General features: G+C 33.5%; 1 protein-coding gene across 2 annotated transcripts in view; it reads left to right on the top strand.

Moving 5' to 3' along the window:
• The first annotated feature begins 4,085 nt into the window (after window positions 1-4,085).
• Window positions 4,086-20,930, top strand: part of LOC128678546 (glutaredoxin domain-containing cysteine-rich protein CG31559-like) — a 67,873-nt gene continuing 51,028 nt past the window's right edge. For both annotated transcript variants that reach the window (XM_053760136.1, XM_053760135.1), the window contains exon 1: window positions 4,086-4,305. The gene's annotated coding sequence lies outside the window, so the exon portion shown is untranslated. The remainder of the gene's footprint in view (window positions 4,306-20,930) is intronic.

The raw sequence follows: 20,930 nt of genomic DNA, 5'->3' as shown, positions 1-20,930 counted from the left end.
TCTTTCATTTTTATTTAATTAACTTAATAATTAAATTAATTTTGCACTACGATTTCCTTGACTATCACTGGCTTGCAAGTGGTTTAAGACTAAAATATTCTAAATAATGACAAAAAGGTGTTGGAGCTTAACTCTTACAAAGCACTTCTGACTTGCGATTGCTAATTAAACACAGATAAATCTTAGAAAATGTGCAGTCCTTATAAGGAGCCTAATAAATAAAATCAATGCACTATCTCTGACATCGTTGTAATAAAATGGCGACATGAAGAAAACATATTTATATTTATATTTATATAAATATATATATAAATACAAATATGTTTTCTTATGTATGTATATAAATTTAAAAAATTAAATACTTGAAGCATTTTTCTCAGAATCTAATCGAAATTGTTATTACACCGTGCTTTTTACAATCAGAAACAGCAGTTACAATTATTTACATATTATTAGCTGTGACACGGGGCTTGTGGGAAATATCGGGATTAAAAGTGCCCTAATTGCTATTATTTAAATTCGTCGTCCGTGAATTTTACGTCAAAGGTATTCAATCAAATTCTATCAAATATCGGCCCTGGAGAATTGAATTCAAACGCGTATGTCCTTCATAAAGATTATCTACAATTTATCCTCATAGACTAAATATACCATTATAAAATTGTCCTAGTATGATATTTTAGAGCTCATGACTTTATTTCTGTATTGGCGATGTTCTGTGTGCCGCCGCCGTGGAAAGTGCGCTTTCTGGCCCATTTTTCTCAAGAAAGCCACTTTCCAGCTTTTCCTTCCTTCTCATCGAGTTGAATATCTCGTGTTCTCTCACATATTGTTTTCACGTGTATTTACTATACGTGTATATGTATATTCCGGTGAAGCAAATATGAAATATGAAAAATAGGAATCGTGAGGAAACCACTTGTGAGTAGTTGTAACAATCATGTCAGATGCCATTAGGCGACTTGAATAAAATCTGATACCAAGTTTTAGCAATAAAACACTCGATAATTAAGAAGAAATACTGAATCCGCATACAGCACGTACTCAGCACGATTATATAAATTTTTAACGCATTAGTGCACGTGCGTAAAACGTGCTGCATACGCATTCGGCGAGCACGGGCGTGTAATGTTGACATTATTATAGGCCAATGAGGCTTGGAAAATTTGTTAGAACGTAATTGTTTTGTCTTCGTACCATAGAGGCGCTGTCGATTTTTCTTATATCTGTGATATTGTAACGCAGCTACGCTTTGCTTGGAATCTCTTTCGATGTGTTTCGCCTGCGCTGGCACATTTGGATCTACTGTCATAAATTTTAAAATTCTAAATCCGCTCGAACACTTTGACGCGTAAACATTACGATCAAGCTAGCGAGGCAAGGGGGTGGCCGTGATAAATTTATAAACATTAAATAAAATAATAAGAACAGACCCAATAAGGTTAAGTGCTCCATTTATTGTGAATATATATAAAGTATCACCTAATCTTTATTTTAGATTTTTAATTTATATTTAATTGTTGTAGGTCTTACCTTAAGTTTTATAATAAACTTACTTTGCTACCTACTGCCTAGTGCCTATTTACTATCCAACCCACGATAAAACGCCGACAATATGATTATGTTTAATACAATATTAATATTTTTGAAAAAAAAAAAAATAAAAAAAAAAAAATAAACGAAGTAAATAGTGTAAACACTAGAAATAAGCACAAACTTTGTATGAACAGATTCAGGCTTAAAAAGGTTCGGCGGTCTTTCGTGGGTCAAAGTGTAAAATTATTCAATAAACCCCCTGCAGAGGCTATTAATCTGCCAATGAAAAATTTTAAAACTTATGTTAAGAAAAATTTAATGGATAAAGCGTATTACACAATTAACGCCTATTTGACTGATAAAAACGCTTGGATCCTCCCGACAACTTTGCCACTCCACACATGATCTCCTAATTTTTATTTTACTGTTTTTTATTATTTTATTCATAATTTTTATTTTTGTTATAATAATTCGTATGGCATTTAAATTTTATTTGTAAAACATGTACGTGATTTGTGATCTTCAAGTGTCTGAATTATACTTCTATTTCGACGAATAAGAATTGTAATTATGAAGTCATGGGAATCGAGTGTGTCATGCTCACTCAAATGGTCAATCTGGTGGTGGCGTCGTAGGCCGGGTCGTGAGGTTCCCTCTATTATGGTTGAGCTACGCGATGGCTGTCCCATGCGTCAACTCGTGAACGGGTGCTGCCAGAGGGAACTGGTCATCTCGTTTCTCATATATTTTCATGTAAGTTAATTGTGTTTCACATCGATATATATATATATTATAATCAGCACTCGGATCACAATCATAACCTGTTTTGATATACCTTTTGACTATGTACATTATGTACTTTTATATATTATTAGAAAGAAAAAAAAAACATTGTAAGAAACAATAATGGTAAGCCGATCTGGCATGATAGGGACCAACACTGTTCAAATGAGTTTCTTTCGGCATTTCTTCTCAGCAGTGGTCGTTCCGAAATGCCAGTAGTTTGTAGCTTGTGAGAAATAACTATAAATATAAAGATTGACGAGAAAAAGTGCCTGTGAAGGTCTAATTTCTGAATAAATGATTTGAATTTGAATTTGAATTTGATTTGAAAATTTTAATTTGTAAGTTTTTAAAAGTTTAATTTAGCTAGTTTTATTTTTATATAAAAATAAAGTGTGAAACTTCAAAATATTTAAATATTAGCGGTCATCCCATTGCTAATTTGGAGTTTCTTTTCCTCTGTAAAATGTAAGATAAATAAATATACTTATTTTGTGAAATATATGTATGAATCTGTAATTTAATGAAATCATATATTATTATATGAAGTGGGATGAGTTTTCGATAAAGATTTTCCAAATCAACCTCTAACTAATATTATAAATGCGTAAGTTAAAAGTAAGGTTGTTTGTTTGTTACCTCTTCACGCTATATCTACTCAACCAATCTTCTTGAAATTTTGCATACATGTAGTTTGAAGTATGGAGAAGGACATAGTGTACCTTTCATCTCGGAAAATTAACGCGAGCGAAGCAGCAGGCAAAAGCTAGTAAATTATAAAGAATGGCACAATTTAAGGTCCCCAAAATTTCGAAGAGAGCTTAACTCTGTCTAATCTAATTGTGTCTAGTGTTAACGAAACTCCGGTACGATATTTACACATACTTTAAGGGCTTTCATTTTTAAACAACAGAACCCTAAAAATATCCGTGCTTCAACAAGTTTTACGTCGACTGGTCCGTCCTGTTTTAAAAATTTTTAGTTTTTATTTAAAGCTGGTGGTGATGACTAACTAATAACAATATATGTTTCGAATCTTTTTTACTACATTGACGTTTTTGTATACATGAGCATAATCACGTATTATATCTTCCAAGCAATGTTTAATAAACCTAATCGTTGAAGATGACGTCAATTGTTTTGAAAATATCATCAACTTTTGATTTTATAGCTGTTAACATTAAGTGGCTGTTTTTATTATCCATTAGCGATCGCTCGCGACTTCGTCTACGGTAAATAAAGGATTAAGTCTATCCATTGTAAATTCCATCGTATTAAATAAGTTAGTTCACAAACAGGTATGACAAATAAAAAATAAAAATACACCAACAAGAAGATGATCATTCTTACTAAAATACTATTATTACGAATGATCAATTTCAAATGCAATGAAGAAGGCATGAACGGGCCTTTTAGTATGTAAAAATTAACTTACTTTTATGACATAAACTATAACTACCGACAACATAATAATATAAGAAAAAAATATTTGAAATTAAAAATACATTTAATCTGATATAAATAAACTAAGAAATTGAAATGAGCCATTGCAAAAAAGTGACTCGTGCGCATGTTGTGAAGGCGATCGAGGTGGCAATGCGTTATCTCAAAGTCAGATGTCACAAATGCCACTTTACCTTTTTCTAAAAATATACTTTACAATATAAAACATAAGGTCAAATATTGAGTGCACATAAATAATGTAAATTGTCAATGTGAACGGAGAAGGCTCAACTACCACTCATTTGAGAAACCGCTTCAGTCTGCATCAAGCATTCACCGCATACGCACGTGCACGTCGCGCTTTCATTGGCCAATTTGAATTTTGAACGTTCGAACTAGCCAATCGCGTTCGATCGGACGTTTGATTTCTTTTTCACTCATATACAGTGTGTTCCGTTAGTGTCCAGTGTTGGTGACAGTAGACTGTGTATGACAGCTGTTTTTGTTCTATTTTCAAAGATCGGATGTTTTTCACGTGGCCTGGTAAGTTTTTAATTAATTGGATTTAAGTATCGTTTGTTTTGCTCTTACGGATCTTCACACGAAATTAAATGTATTGCAGTTAGCGATAATATATAGTGTTGTTGCGATAATGAATAGTGTTGTTGCAAAAATGTTTGAATGACAGCTGCGATTGTTTCCTAAATGTATCGTCGTCATCTTGTAATGTTATATATAATTGTTTAGCTTGTTGTCTCTGGGAAAAAACGTCTGTCAATGACATGTTTTAGTCGCGAATATTTGTTCTCATGTACTTAAGTATTTATAAGTTTAATCGCTGCGTTCGTGGCGTTTATGCCACACTTTTATTACCTACCTTCGTTAGAAAGTTTTTAATTTAAAAGTTTTATGACATGTCTAGAAATAATTAAAATTTACTATTTTACATATAAATATCTAAATAAGTAGAAAAAAGAGGTTAAAATGTAGGAATTAATACTTGTAAGATAGGTATCTTACAAGTCACATCACAAAGTATATGCCCTGTTAATATTTTCTCTCTCTCTCTGATCTTCGCGTTTTCCTTGTTGCATACGGCGCTAAGATGCCACAAATTATGAGGTTAGCTTAAAAAAATAAAACTTTAAAATTCGGAGATTCGGCTGTAGACATGATAACTAGCTGCATGCCGCCCAGTTGTGATGTCATGGCTGAATCGTCCTTCGAAATGCTATTGATGCCTCTGACGACATCCACGGGTAGATGTGAAGTGGTTCTATTCTAGGACCTACCTTACACGCCTACGTACTCTTGTTTATATCAAACTTTAATTTTATTTAAATAATTGTCTAGAATCTTTAAAATATCAACCTGTATAAGAATTTTATTTGGCACATTCATACTTTATAACGAGAATAAAAATGTTTAGTTTACCATAACTTGATTGGAATGGAAAAAACTGTCCGAAGCAGACGATTTGACCTATGAGATCATTACAGCAGTATTTTTCCTATTTAAGACCATACACTTTATTAAAATGCCTGTCAAAATGTAAATCATAATTAACTTTTTCAAAACTTTTTTTTTTGAGTTTTTGAATTGTATTGCTACTACCATATAGAAATCGTAAACTACTAAATAACATATACTGGTACTTTTTTTTCCGAACCCACGGGAGCGAAGCCTACCGGGCGTAGTTAACAATATTTTAAATTTTGATTGTTATTTGATTTTGTTGCTATTTGTTTGTTGTATATCCTACTTATTGCTAAAATGATTTACTATGTTATATCACGTTAAATTGTATTAATGTAAAAAAATGTCACATTAATGCTAAATTAAATTAAATTGGACTGAGACAAAAGGTAAACAAAAAAGAAACGAAAAATTAACAAGCCAAACATTTAAGTAAGCGACATGACTCCATAAAACAATAACAATAAAAAATTTAACATTAACAGAAATTAAGAACAAAATTAACAAAGGAATAACGAGAAATAATGATTTTTGTTTGGTTAAGGTTTGTTTACCTTTTGTCTCAGTCCAAGATGAATAGGGTATAAATAGATTTCGACGAGATTTGGTGAAAGAATATAATAAGACTTGGAATGTGACATTACAGAATTATTATATCTAACTTATACCTAAAAATGGAGGCCTTTACCCGGAAGTAGTTGATATAGGCTAAAATGATGATGATATTAGTTAATCTGTCACAAATACTGCAAAATTTTAATTTTTAAATATTAAGTGCAAAACTGAACTTGATTACATAACTACATATATTATATTAACGGGACTTAGTAAGAACCTTTTTTATTTAATGTTGCTGACGTTTCAATGACCTTGTAGTCGAACACGAATAGTTATTAACAAATACTTACCTAACTTCTGTAGTATTAAAACAGTTATAAGAATACTATTGTTTTTATCTAGGCCCAATCTTCACACGTGTTTCTCAACTAGGCTCCGCCGTAGTTTCTTATGATTTATATCTCAATTTCACTTACGATTCAAAAAACGGTTTGCGTGTCGAGCAGAAAAGATCTGTACATACAAATATGAATAGGCTTTAGACCCATTAATTTGCAAATTGTGAATGAATATGGATTTCTTGGGATCTTTAAATTTTCAATACAATTTTAGGACAGACAAGAAAATCAGATGATTTATAGAATAGTGAATCGAAGGGTTTTTTAAACATCCTCGACAGAGCTACAAATAAAGTAAAAACATGCAAATAGTAAGTCATTAGGAACAGTAGCTTATTAATATTCAATACAATTTTTTACTAATAACCCTATAGACATTCGAACTAACTAAAGCTACTGTATTACAAAAATGTCGCATTTTTTTTCCGGTTGCTTCCTCAGTAGATGTCTTACTTTTAATACTCTTTCTTCTTCACTTCAGCATCCCTAATTTACTCTTTCTCTCTCTCTCTCGTTGGACTTTTTGTCCCTTCTGCCAGATAAAAGTAGCATTCTCTTTAAAAAATATCTTCAGTTAACTGGTCCTAACCTGACAAAAAGTATAAATTATTACGAAAGTCTTCTAACAGTAAAAATCGTAACCACGTAATATTACAGGTTTAAATTTTAAATTATGTCATTTTAATGCTGCATAAATTAGTTACCAATAATCATAAACAAAAATCATAACGTACCACTAAAACCGTAATACGAATGCTACGCACCTAAGTAGAAGACCGAGGTTAAATATTCAGAGGCATTTTAACGACAGTTGGTTGTGTAACATTGCCTATATCTCATTAACTTTATTACAAAAATCTGTATTTGGGAATCATTGAGAAACGTTGATATAATAAATTATTTAAGGGCTTCGGAGATTTGGAAATAGGCTTGAGAAATTTTGTTTACTACTTTCTAACGCATCTACATTACGAGGCAGAGGCACGTGTGTACAGAAGACTTACATCGAAATTTATAATGTCATAATGTTAGTATTAAACTACTACAATCTTTAATTGTTATTTAGCACTAATTTCATATTTAGCAAATCAACATAATAAATTAATAGACTCTGTCCTTTCAGATTCTAATTTGAGAATTTTATGAATTACTTTCAATGTGGCGAGATTTTTTATAATAAGAATGAATCTCGATAATCCAAAATCAAATTATTTTCTCGTTTTTTAAATTGTCGGTAGCCATTTTAACGTTTCATTAGATATTTTCATTTCGAGATATACTTATTACGTTTACGCCCAGAATTGCCTAGGTTCTTCCCAAACAAACCCACTGACTTTTTGGATTTGCGCTCAACTTTTTTGAAGAAACAGGGCAATTACTGCGCGTGAGTCCCTCTATGATCCAGTGGTATGTTTTATTTATTCAATATTTACCTGTGTCATGACAAAACGGAAGGCGATGTGGCACTAATATAGAAGACAGTTAGCGCACGTACGAGCTACTTTCACGGGTGTATCTTACACTCGCTTAGTAGCTAGGTATAATCTTACTTATTATTTATTCAACATATTATTTGTAATCATTCGGAGAGTGGAGAATGTGGTGAAATTTTTGTGATCAAATTTGTCTTATTTTTTGCGTAGTGGCATCTTGTGTACTCGTATCATAAGTTATAAGTCACTTTTCTTTTAATATCTCGTACATTTACATAATTTATGTAACACTACGTTAAAAAACAAAATTATTAAAAATTACTACTTTAAAACAATTAAATTGTAGTATCTAATTAATAAGAAGCGGTGGTGGTGTAATGGTTAAGACGCCCGCCTGTGGATCAAAAGGTCCCAGGTTCGAATACTACTCGTGCCATTTGAGTTTGTATACAAATCTGACTCATATATAGTAGTTTTCATCGATCACCACTTGCTTCCGGTGAAGGAAAACATTGTGAGGAAACCTGCAAACTGGTTGATTATTATTAACTTGTGTGTGAAATAGAGAAGGCAATGGCAAACCACGCAATTAATAATGCCAAGAAAGTTGTTGTGTGTGTTTCATTCCACGTAATGACCACGACCCTCAGCCATGAGGAATATGACTATGAAGGAGATCTAATTAATGTTATACCCATGTCATTATCACTAAATATCTTGATAAATAAAGCTATGTTCACACAGTGCTAAACTTTATAGTTAAAGGTACGTGTTTTTCGTCCTTCCTACTTACACATGAGGCATGAATTAGTATAGTTACATATTTTAATACTAAACAATAAGTTACTATCATCGTGTGAACTACATGCAAGCCTAGTCGCAAACACTTCTTCCTTCCTATCGACAAATGTATTATGTATAAACGATCAATGTGTCACATTTACGTTCGATAGGCGCAGGCGCAGCAGAATTTACAATTTATGAGGGAAAGTTTGTGGTATGAATACACTGGTAGAAATTTGAATAATACAAAATTCCTACGAAAGTAATTTTGCAGGTCAATTGACTGATAAAACTTATTTACTATTAAAAGAAAGTAGCTTTATATCAAATGCATTTAAAGCTGTAGACGTAATTAATATCATAATCATACATACTATCCGGGCTCAGTGACACAAAATGATTCTTCGTCTCCAACACATTTGCACGCCAATGTTTACGTTCTCGCGCCAGCTCCCGGTAATTCTCCGAGCTTTTCGACCGATGCGGGCGCGCGTCATACTAAATTTTTCAAATTTTACCAAAGACAAGAATCAGTTTTACTAACTTTAAAATCATTAATCTGTACTGTTGTCAATGTCAATTTTGTAAATGATTGATTTTGGAAATGATTCCGTCCTCAAGAAAATTGACGGATCATTATTGACGGCGCGGCCGTAGCGGTTGAAACGCTCGGAAATTCACCCTCCCGCGATAAGGAGCTGATAAGGAGCTGCCAACTGGTATATCTCAAACGGTATCTGAGAAGACCTAACCGATCTATGACCGACTTGAGTCATACCTTAAACTTTTTTGACGTTTAATTCACTACCTTAAAATATCCATGGAATAAGTTCTTACGTACCGAACGCTCCCGTGGGAGAGTCGAAAAAAAGTAGAATACGTAACAAAACAAGTGTATACAAAATCAGCCAAGCAAATCTAATGTTAAAGAAATATCCAGTCTTCCGTATAAAGGACCCTGCACATGTGTGTATGTATGGCGGTTTTTAACGTCTCACCTGCTGTCCCGCCGCACACCTTCCTGCGACCTTTACAAAGGACCTGCGTATGCGCCGGACAGCCCACTTCATCCGGTTTTTATAGGAATTTAAAATTTGTTTTCCAATTAGGTATATCTACTAATAATATATATAATTTGTAATTAGAAGTTACAAATGATGTACTGGCGCAGTATTTTTTTTTATTAACTTTCTTTAAATTGATATTTAAGCTTTTATTAATATAAGATAAAATTACAAATGTTTCAGACTCAGTCAGAGGACATCACTCATAAATATTAAAAATAAATAATAAAATAAATATATCACACAAATTCAGCTAGCCCCAAAGTAAGTTCGAGACTTGTGTTATGGGATAATAACTCAACGATACTATATTTTATAACAAATATATATATATATATATATATATATATATATATAGACTTGTGTTATGGGATACTAACTCAACGATACTCTATATTTTATAACAAATATATATATATATAAACATCCAAGACCCGGATCAATCGGAAAAAGATCATTTTCCATCATGATCCGACCGGGGATCGAACCCAGGACCTCTCGGTAAGAACTTTACCACTGCGAGGTCGTCAAAAAGACTAGATGTAGTGGAACTTTCTATTTTTTACATGATCTTATTCAGAAAGGATCTTATGCAATGCTAATTAAACATTTACAAAACTCAATTAGCTTTTATAACGTCATTAGTGCTCCTCTGTTTATTTGTCCCAAATAACGTTACGACAATTATAACGACTAAACAACTTATTTTTCTATAATTGAGTTATAAAAATAATTTCAAATATAATGTAGGTCATAGTAAACATATTATTGTGCTAACAAAAGCATTTAATTTGATATTTTTATTATAAACTAGCTTTTACACGTGGCTTCGCCTGTGTTTGTTTCGTGCGCCCACTCGTAACTTTATTTAAATAATATTTACCAAAGCTACAAACTACTAGCCTTTCATTACAATTAAAAAATACCGAAAGAAATTCCTTTAAACATGAATGAAGGGCTTACCATTTTCTTAAATACTTAAAATGATTTTTTTTTCTTAGTGTAAGTACACAATTAATTAAGAACTTAATTACATGGTTAAAAGGTAAACGGAAACATATTATGACTGTGAAAAAATATATCATTGACCAAACGAAATGCAGTGGTATCTTAAAATGGCTCGAATACACAAAATTCAAACTTGAAATTTCACGTCATCAAAGATGGCAGTGTTAATTAGGTGCACTTTCAGTAGAACCCAAGATATCTCCGGAGAAGAACCAGCTTCGCTGAGTAACCAGCGTGATTGCAAGAAAGCAAGTCATTAATGGTACTTGTCCATTTAACCTTGATACACGGTAAAATGATTTATATTTATGTTTATATGGCTTTCTTCCTGCTATTCAATTTGAATTTATATTTACACTTCCTAATACAACTGCGAAAGTTTGTAGCCGAATCACTTTTTAATGGATTTCATTTTAAAATTTACATTTTAACATTTTGCTAACGGAGTATTAAACATTTTTGCGAAACATTGCGACTTGAGTAAATAAATGTGGTACTATATTTACAGTTAAATGAGTGGGCTTCCCGTAAACTGGCTCCCCTGGGAATGTCGGATTAAAATCTATCCTATGTCACTCAGGAATAATGTAGTTTCTCTAACTAAAGAAAGAGTTTTGGGGATCGGTTGAGCAATCACTTCCTACACACAAACTTGAAAACAGATTTTCTCTTTGTAATATTAGTGTAGATTAGCTTTAATTGTTTAGATTTGTGTATATAGTATAAATAATGTAGTTTTCCGAGGCGTAACAGTTGAGGACGCCACTGGGAATACGCTCAGGTGAGATAGAGAGTATTAATAGTGTTAACATTATAAATAGTGTACATGGTATAGCTTGATAGTGTAAATAATGTAATTTTTAAAGCTACGTGGTTATGTAACAAATATCCAAATTCATGACTTAACAAGTTTTGTCATTGATATATCTCGAATCTAATTTAATTTGCTCTGCAAACATTATACCTGTCAGTTTTGCATAAAACAAAATGCCATCTGATTAGCGTTTAGAATACAATTGGCATGAATTGCGGATATGTTAGAGAACAATGACATCTGGTCCATCGCAGTAACGCAGTCGAGATCTGACTGCATTCTCGCTAATATAAATAATTTACGTATATACTTAATTTACATTTAATAGTGTTTACGAATATATATTCATTCATTAGGTATGTGCCGCTTCTCTCTTATGAGAAATTTGATATTCTGATAGTATATGGCCTTCCTATAGAACGGTAGTTAAATACGCCAGGAGTACATATTCAAATCCAATCAGTACGTCCAGCGCACATTAAAACACACACACTAACTCTTCGGGTTAACACTTCTTTCGGGATCATTAATTCGCTTATAAATTTTAAGTAAATTTGAACGAGAAATTCTAACAAGACCTATTAATAACGCTCGTGCGAATAATCGCACCTTATGGGTCGGACTTGACAGAAGATGCGCTTGCTTTGCAGAAGTTTCTAAACTCTAAACTTAGCTTAACATAACACAGCTTCTATAGAGTCCGGCCTTAAGACTAACATTTTGAAGAATACACAAACCCAAGTTCATGATAGATAAATTGAAGAATAATAGTGTATTCAAATCAAAACTTACGACCTTACAAGAATGCTTGTTAACATCTCACACAACCTTGGCACCTTGTCATGTATTAACTATACTAATGACATTACCATATTCACAACTGTTTACCTTGTGCACGTTATTTTGACCTAAGAAATTTCCATAGCTACAATATTTTTATAGAAAATGATAAAATAATGCTGTTAGGTCAAGATTTTCTTTCTTCTCTCTCTACGAGCTGAAAGTCCAGGGTAAGCGTAAAAAAAAATGCCATTAAATTGAAGATTTGGTTATAAATTTACAACAGACCGCCGGACGTCAGGACGTCAACCCTCTTTGGGAATGCTATTATTGCCTATCGGCTGTATCCCTTAGTCGCCTCGTACGACATCCATGGGAAGATATGGTATTCAATATCTTCCCGTCCTATTCTGGGGTGGAACTAAACGCCAAAGATACTTACTCATATCTTTATCTCTCTGTCTCATCTGAGCGTGTTCCCGGTTTCTTCCCAGCCGTTGAACATCGGAGCCAAAGGTCCACTATATACTTAAAGTAAAAATAGTAACTATGCTATAAGAATTTGCGATTTAGTACGTTACAATGAACCCAGTGTAGTGGAAAAATTGAAGAATTACCGATTCACTCCGGCCAAAGACGAGCATTTTCCGTTACATAATCCTTTGATTCAAATTTCATGATTATTAGTACTTTTTAAATACAAAACTAAGCCAGTAGACCTGAAAATTGGAAATGATTGGATAGTTTAGAATAGCCATTATTTATTTATTGCAATAAATCCTCTATCGAAACGATAATAATATACTCGGTTAAAAACATAATAAATAAACCTAAAAAAAAACGCATGAAAATCCGTGCAGTGCAGAAATAGTCTTTGATTTCGAACAGAGACGTGTCAGAAGACTTTGTTTTATTATATGTAAGGAAGGATGTAAGGATAAATGTATACATTTCAAAGTTCTAGTCTTCATTACCTATATTTCTAAATATAACTACCATTACATAATATAAGAATCAAACCATTAATGCAAGTAATAAATTGGCTTGGAAATATTTCAAACATTTTATCACTTTCAATTAGAGTTAAAAGATCAACTGCGGCATCGCATAGAAGTAATTACTGGGCTCGAAGCGGCACCTTATTATAAAAGGCAATCTCCACCTTATACGGGTTATTCAAATAAAATAAAGACAATCGCACCGACCACTAGGGATGAGCATATTTACATTGGGTATTAACCGGGCAGGAATTTGGTATTATTTAACACGCTATTTACCCTCTCATCTGTGCGTGATCACGGTTCTATTCATGGCGATTATGACTGGATAACTGGGATTGGCTTAATAAAAAACATTTAATTTTCAAAGATTTGGCTTCGGTTAAAGATTTTGTCTTTTAGCTATCAAGGTTTTTTTCCTTTAGTCGTCTGGTAAACATTCGCGCAGGGTATGTGTGGTATATCAGAATGACAGGAATCATACGTATTGGGAAGAAGGGTTGTCCAATGGTCAAGTACTGGTGGAAACAAGTCATGATATCCTCCAATCTGTGTGTCGTCAGGCAGAAGTCGCGTCCTGCGACTTTCTATCGATGTGTTTTTTGGGTATTTGGGTGAAATAGTCTTAGTTTGAGAGGACTGACCGGTCTAGTACTTGCACTGGTGTCCCCAAAGACAAACAAATAATAATAATAAATCTGTTGATTTGGAAAGAACTTGAAGAGCACTACGTAATAGCTGAAAATCAATGCTGGGCATTTTTGCTTAGTGTAAGACTGAGCCGTTACCTAATGTGATGCGCGCACGCACCTAGAACCTAAATTTTTCTTTATGTGCATTGTGCACGTTCGTGTTTTTCACAATACAGATTATTCTATACCTACTATTCTATTCTATAACAGATAATATAAGATAATTAAAGTGTAAACCTTTCCTTCAGATTTTATTTACCCGGTATTTACCCATCACTACATCGCCACCCTCCCATCTAGGAACAGCTAAAATGGAGCAAGAAATGGATGAGGCATTGTTGCTTGTGAAAGTTAATTGATCACTTCCCATAGATTGTTCTCACGTATTAATAGGCTAATGTGATACTTATCCTGTATAGAAAAGGCGATAAAATTTGATTTACTAAACTTTAATCATGTACATCCCTAACTACTCGTACTTACCTTAGTGCCATTTATAAAAATGATTTTCCAATCGACGAAGATTTTTTTTTTCTTTTGCGCCTATTTTTTCTACTTTGTAGAAATCATGTATAATGTTATTATGTAATCTGTAATTAAGTAAATTTCACATGCTGTAAAGTTCACATTATGAACATTTAATCGGGTGTTTCTGATTTATGTTCACTAAAGTAAAAGCGACTTTCGTCTGACGGTGCTAGTTTGTTGGCAAAATCTACAATCGCTGTCGCTATCTAAAGATAACATAAACCTGACTCAAATAAGAGTGGTTTGCATCAGTCAACTTTGACGTTAATTTTAACCTACCCAGAAAAACTCAAAGTACACCATTTCGTTTAAACGTCATGCTGGTTAAATTCAACTGATGCAAATCTGAAAAGTGTAAATAAGCACTGTCTAAAAAATCTTTCTCCTTGAACGCTTTCTGCTGTGCTTTCAGCTGGGATGCCTCGAAATTCCTTAATTTTTCTTGATGATAGGGTTGTAGGTTTACGGCCTTCCACCTCCAACCACTTGGAGAATACTGTTGTTACTTATGATGCCTATCAGCTGTCAAGGCTTTCACTTAGTCGCCGTTTACGACATCCTCTGAAGGATATGGACATCTCATATACTACAGGATGCAATATGAGACATAAACAGTATCTAGAATTTACATTTTATAGAAAACATCGTTTAAGATATACACCTCCGATATTTATCTGTGGCTGGCGTCAAAGTTACAGCTTTTCGAAACCTGTTTATGATCAGTTCTCGGACGAAGTCAGGACAATATCAAGGACAAAGGTTCATGTGGCGACTGGAATTGCGAGTGAGGAATTGTTTAGGTAGGATTTTTTTGTTTTTTTGACCTGAGACGATATTTCTCAAAATACTGAGATGATTGTAATTAACGAAACCACAATTTTACTACTTAATAGGTATTTATACAACACACATATTTTTAACAAGACCCGTAAGATTAAAAAAAGATTAGAAATTCAAGTTAGAATTGCAGTAGATCAATGAATAAATCGACAGGGTGTCAAAGTTCGGAAATTTCGATTTCATAATTATAATAGAGGTAGAATTTCAAAATTTATATTCGACCTCCCATCAAAAACCTGTTGTACCTAGAAGATAGAACTATGGTTAGGTAAAATTAATTTTTGAAGGTAAACAACCAACAAAAGGACCGAATTTTTTGATGCCATTTTAACTCGAAAAAAAATATTTGTATATTATTGGGAGAATTTGTGCTGTTTACGGCACAAATACCGTCTGTGCCATTTTCTTCGGTGCCTAAAGTGGCATAAATAAAAAATCAGCATAACATCGTTACGTCAGTGAAAAAATAATTACTACAAAATATGAAATACTGAGTATTGCAATACCGTATCTTAGTTTTTGATTACTTCTGCATGCGAAATTAACACGGTCACTTATTTAATTACCACGTATATTATGAAATTTTACGGTTAATAATGTATTACCAATGGATTTGGAAAATGTATTCACGTTTCGCCGGTTTCGGATGATCGCGCTGTGTGATTGTCCACATTTTTGGGTTGACACTAGTGATGATACTATTTCATTTTGATTCATGTCACAATCGATAATTAGAGTTTTATTATTATCGATTAAATAATGAAATCTATCTATAGTTTTTTTATTAAAGTCGTTGTGTGTTTTCCATGTACCTAATGACCAAGACCCTCAACCATGAGGAATACGACTATAAGAAGGAGGAGGAATTTTCATATAAATTATATCGTTGTACAGCAACCGTAACTTGTAATTGAGGATTGATATATTTACTAGAATGAGAGGAAGAAAAAAGGCAGATTTGTAAGTATCGTATCAAGAATCCTCTGCCTACCCCCACTTGGCGACTTTAATAAAATACGACACCAGACACGAAAAACAGGAAAATGGACACAAAAGGTAAATGTTAGCAAGAGTAGCTAGTAAAAATTGTATCTAGAAAACACCCTTTTATTAGTTCTAAGAGCGAAATACAACTGAAAATGTGATACAACTTCGATTGCCGTTAAAAATAGTACATCCCTATCGAGCCACTCCTTTATTGTCCTAAACACGTAAGCAATGGTTACTCAATACGATGTTAACTCAATATAATCTGACATTTTAATTTCTATGTAACCTCTATTACCAATGTTTAAAGTGCAATTTGTGTGTGTAACGCTAAGGTCAAATAGCGTGAATATAGTATTTGTGATCTCCCTTTTTTTACTTTGACGTTGTATACCGTTTTATATTCTTACATGGTTTAAGATTTATCAAATATAAATGTTATTACTAAATAAATATTTGGAACATTAGTGACTTTTTAATTTGATGCCGTTTTGGACATATTTTTCAATCTGTTTGTTTGATATTCTCAAGAATTATTTTTTAATCTAATGATTTGATATAAAAGGTGTCATCAGAATTATATACGACACGTGATTATTATTATCATGATGCATTTCTGGATGAAGACGTTAGACAGTTTCCTAAATTGCATACAGATTTTGATTGATGATTTACTGGAATTCTTGACCACTTCAAAGACATAGGCAAAAAGGATAAGGCATATTTAAATTTGTTAGATTTTTATTTTGAAATTCGAATTATCCCCTCGTCATTGTATGAACGTTTTATACCTTTTCAGTACACAAAATACTAGCACGTGTCTTTTATCAAAAAATTCACACGGCCCTTATCATAGTGTTTATTTATGATATGCAGTATTTGTGTACTAAAACGTATCTAATCAGATAATCTTTGACTCGGTGAGAGTGGACAAAACTTAACTTTTGGTCTCACTTTCATCGAGATCTTTTGACAACTGTATTTTATACCATAACTTACATAAAGCGGAATATTTTATAGAAAATTATATGTAAAAAGAAGTTAAATTTTTTCTGTAGCGATGCCAAAGGGTACAAATAAAACCATTTTCAAAAAACGTGTAATAATGCCACGTACCATTAAATTCGATTATAATTTAAGGAAGAAAGGAAAGAGTTCTGTCCACGAATTGTTTTCTCTTCTCCGACACAACGCAACAAGCTTAATTCAACTTTACGAAAAAATAAAAAATAAATGACACATAAAACGCCATGGGCAAACCGCAACATGTTACTGGACCTGTCTCGTCCAGTGCTTAATTTTTTTATCCGTCGCGAAGGACCAAATCCTGGTCCCCGAGGTCAATGACCCGGGAGCCGCTCCCACGACTCCTGCACGGCTCTCGATCACAATACGTGGACAGACTATAAATATTTAGTGCAATTTCTACGCGCTGCACATGCTTAAAGCATTATTTCGAAAATAGAAGAATATAATGTATTCATTGCATAACAAATAAATGTTAGAAGCGATACCATGCCGCTTCATTTTGCGATGTGATACTTGATGTCATCAAAGATGATAGCCAATGATCTGACAACTATGAAAGCAGAAGACCGACGACGCGAAGTGAAGAAGAAAAATTAGGAGAGCGGGCCCTGGGCTCTAACGCTACACAGCTAAGGAGGAATTTATCTAGATAAGTGAGAGACCCCAAACATGACCCACAATCTACGTACCGGAATCTGATAAAGTCAAGGTGAGCTCGGTACATACTCATCAAATCTTGTTTCAAACTCGATCGGAACTCGGCCATTGTACAGTTAGCATAAATACTGACCGATAATATGCTGCAGTTAAGTGTAGGCTTGCTTCTTTAGCATTAGGGCCTTACAAATACAGGAAAACATCTTAATCCCTTACAGGGTGGACAGAGTTAATAGTCGCGGAATTCGAAAAGATAGTTTAGCTTTGTGGTGAACTTATTGGTGGATTTAATTAAATAGCGATAGAGAGAGAAGAATCTCTTACAATCTGCGCGGAAGGACATGTAGCTGGCTTATTCTATGTTTTTCTTTCACTCCTAGACTGGTATGGAGATAATAATTAGGTGTAAATTGTAAAATTATATAGATATTGTATATTACGAAAACATAATGAGTGATAAGTGTATTGCAAATTGCAACATTATATGAGCAGCGCAAATAACAGGCAAGAGTGCTCCACTCTGTGCGTATGTGACGAATTGAATGGCTTAGTAGTTCTTGCTCCGCCTGCGATACGATAGGCACAAGATGGGTGACCAAAAATTTATTATTTCTAGCCTCATGAATTTTTAACTTAACGCCTTTATGAAGAGTCTCCAGATAGCCTGGTTGTGGAGCAAACGACCGCGAACTCGACGATACGCGAGTATGGACGCGCTTTTGTATAGCGCTCAGGTTCCACTGTTGGGCAAAAGCTTCCTGTTTCTGTTTTCAACCACTTCTATTCCTCGCCAGTTGTTGCCATCCCATATCGAAGGCCGACAGTTCGTCGGACTCTTGCATCTTTAGCTTGTTTTGCCTTACTATTTTGTACCACTCTATAAATTTTTTCACACCTTCTGTTTATATTCGATTTTTATCTCTTTCTTCAGTCTGACCAGCGTGGAAATATTATAACTCTTATTAGGTTGTTTATTGATCGACGCCTTGATTTAGATTTAAAGTTTCACAGGCTATCTAAGCTTTCCACGTCGAGAACGGAGATATTTTTATAGGCTTGCTAGATTCCAACCATATTGTACACAGGTATTTTGTAGTTAACCATTGTAAGTTATGAGACATTAATCTTTAATAATTTCCACTAGAGAAACAACAAAATATACCTCGGACGTATACAGTTATGGAGCACAAGCGATAGAAAATGATGAAGTTATATTCATATCTTTATCATTATTATTAACTCTTTTTACAGTGGAGTATTTTGCATCTGTTTTCTTCTCAGTATGTACACAACATATAACCTTTCTTTTCCTTTAACTGATCCATAAATGCCTTTTGGCTTTACATTTCCTCTCCAAGCTTTGAATTTGCCTTCGACCGGTACCAAAAAGTAATAAAAAATCGTAAAAAAGTTAATGTCCACAGAATGTGACATAGTCTAGCCCACTATAGAATATATTACCACAAGTGTTCAATCAACAGTAAAGTGTCAGTGACCTTTGCAAGAACCCCATCTCAGCCTGTAACTAATTGAGTGTAGACAAAAAAGGAGATTCTGTTATGTGAGTGTAAGTACACTCTGCTCTGGTTAGACATTCACCAGATGGTTCGAAACATGAGGTTATTGACTCGATCGGTAGCTTTGCTTAGATAGTACCTACTTTTAAATCTTATTAATTATTACTTATTTCAGATTATGTTACTTGGGTAGTTACACTATAGTGTAACTTACGATCTATATAATACAATGAAACAAAGAGGTCTGCGTCACATATTTCCATCGAAATATGTGGACGTTCCAAGAAAAAAATTACATTATGGAGGAAAGTTGCTTATGACGTTTCACTCAATCATTTTTATTATCGATGCAATATCATAATACGAGGTAAGCGAGTGCTCATTATAAGGTAGTACCTATTCTCGTGAAACGTCACGTAATATGATAAATAAATAAATATTTTTTCATGAATGACATTAATCTCTATTTACTACTACAAACATCTGCGTTTTCATTCTCTTTTCGCAATTTGAGCACGATCCCGGTTAATTCCTCAGGTATAATATTAAGGCGTTGGAGCCCAGTGTCAACTTTCCTCAGTACTTTTTCTTTTTCACAACGGACGATGTATACATACACTTAATGTATTCAAAATCAATATTGCCAATCAACATGTACGAACAAAGAACAAATATTTCAGCATCCAAACGCACAAATAATATTGAAATAAGCAAATGTTGTGGACTTGTGAATTTCTCATTTTTATTTTGCCCATCCATTGACCTTCTTTTTTGTGATGGATAATAAGATAGCTATGGTTCTTCACCTTCATACAAGGCCCTTAAAATTGTTGCTTTGGACACGAAACGAATATCTGATCGACTTGATGGCATAGCATAGCAGGTTTTTCTGGTGTGAATTTTGGCGCCACCATAATATTTTTGGTTGGTTACCTTTTCGTTTTTATGTCTCAATAATGAATGTATTTATTTATATCTAATGTTTTACACTTCTTAGTTACTGCGTAGATAGAAAAATTAATATCGTTGATATCAGTATGACTATAAATGAAAAAAGAATCTGTGTGATTGTGACGAAAAAAATCTTCCGTGTAACAATGGAGTAACAGAGTCGTGCAATGGATAATGTTCCAAAATTAAATCTATTTTTCAAACATTATAGCGACCAGCCAGCCATCCGTTACTGCTTGGCTATTCTTTATTCATTCACAGTGAAAGTGGCCATTTCCAAGTTTATTTACGTGTCTTGTTTACCAAAACGACCGCCATTTTTTTTTTTTAATTTTTAACACTTCCCCATTAATTGCGGAAGTGAGCTTAATTATCTATGTCACAGTATTTGTTCCTGCATTAACGATTGATCGCCTAGCATACAGTTAATTAAGTATGCAGACGGATATATGCATACAAATTAGTGTATATCTTGTAAAGTTACGATGGCATGCTATGCTGTAACACAGATATATCGTACTAATAAGTAGGAAATTGATGAACGAAGTGGGAAATACTAATTATGCTATCGACAAGCTTGATGTAATGATCAAATATATCTAAGACTCAACAATAAGGCTTATAGGGTTCCGTTTTTACGGAACCTTATAGGATC

Source organism: Plodia interpunctella, chromosome 20, assembly GCF_027563975.2.
Source record: "Plodia interpunctella isolate USDA-ARS_2022_Savannah chromosome 20, ilPloInte3.2, whole genome shotgun sequence".
Taxonomy (NCBI): Eukaryota; Metazoa; Arthropoda; class Insecta; order Lepidoptera; family Pyralidae; genus Plodia; species Plodia interpunctella.
The sequence above is the reverse complement of the archived record's forward strand: the minus strand, read 5'-3'. Positions and strand labels throughout refer to the sequence as shown.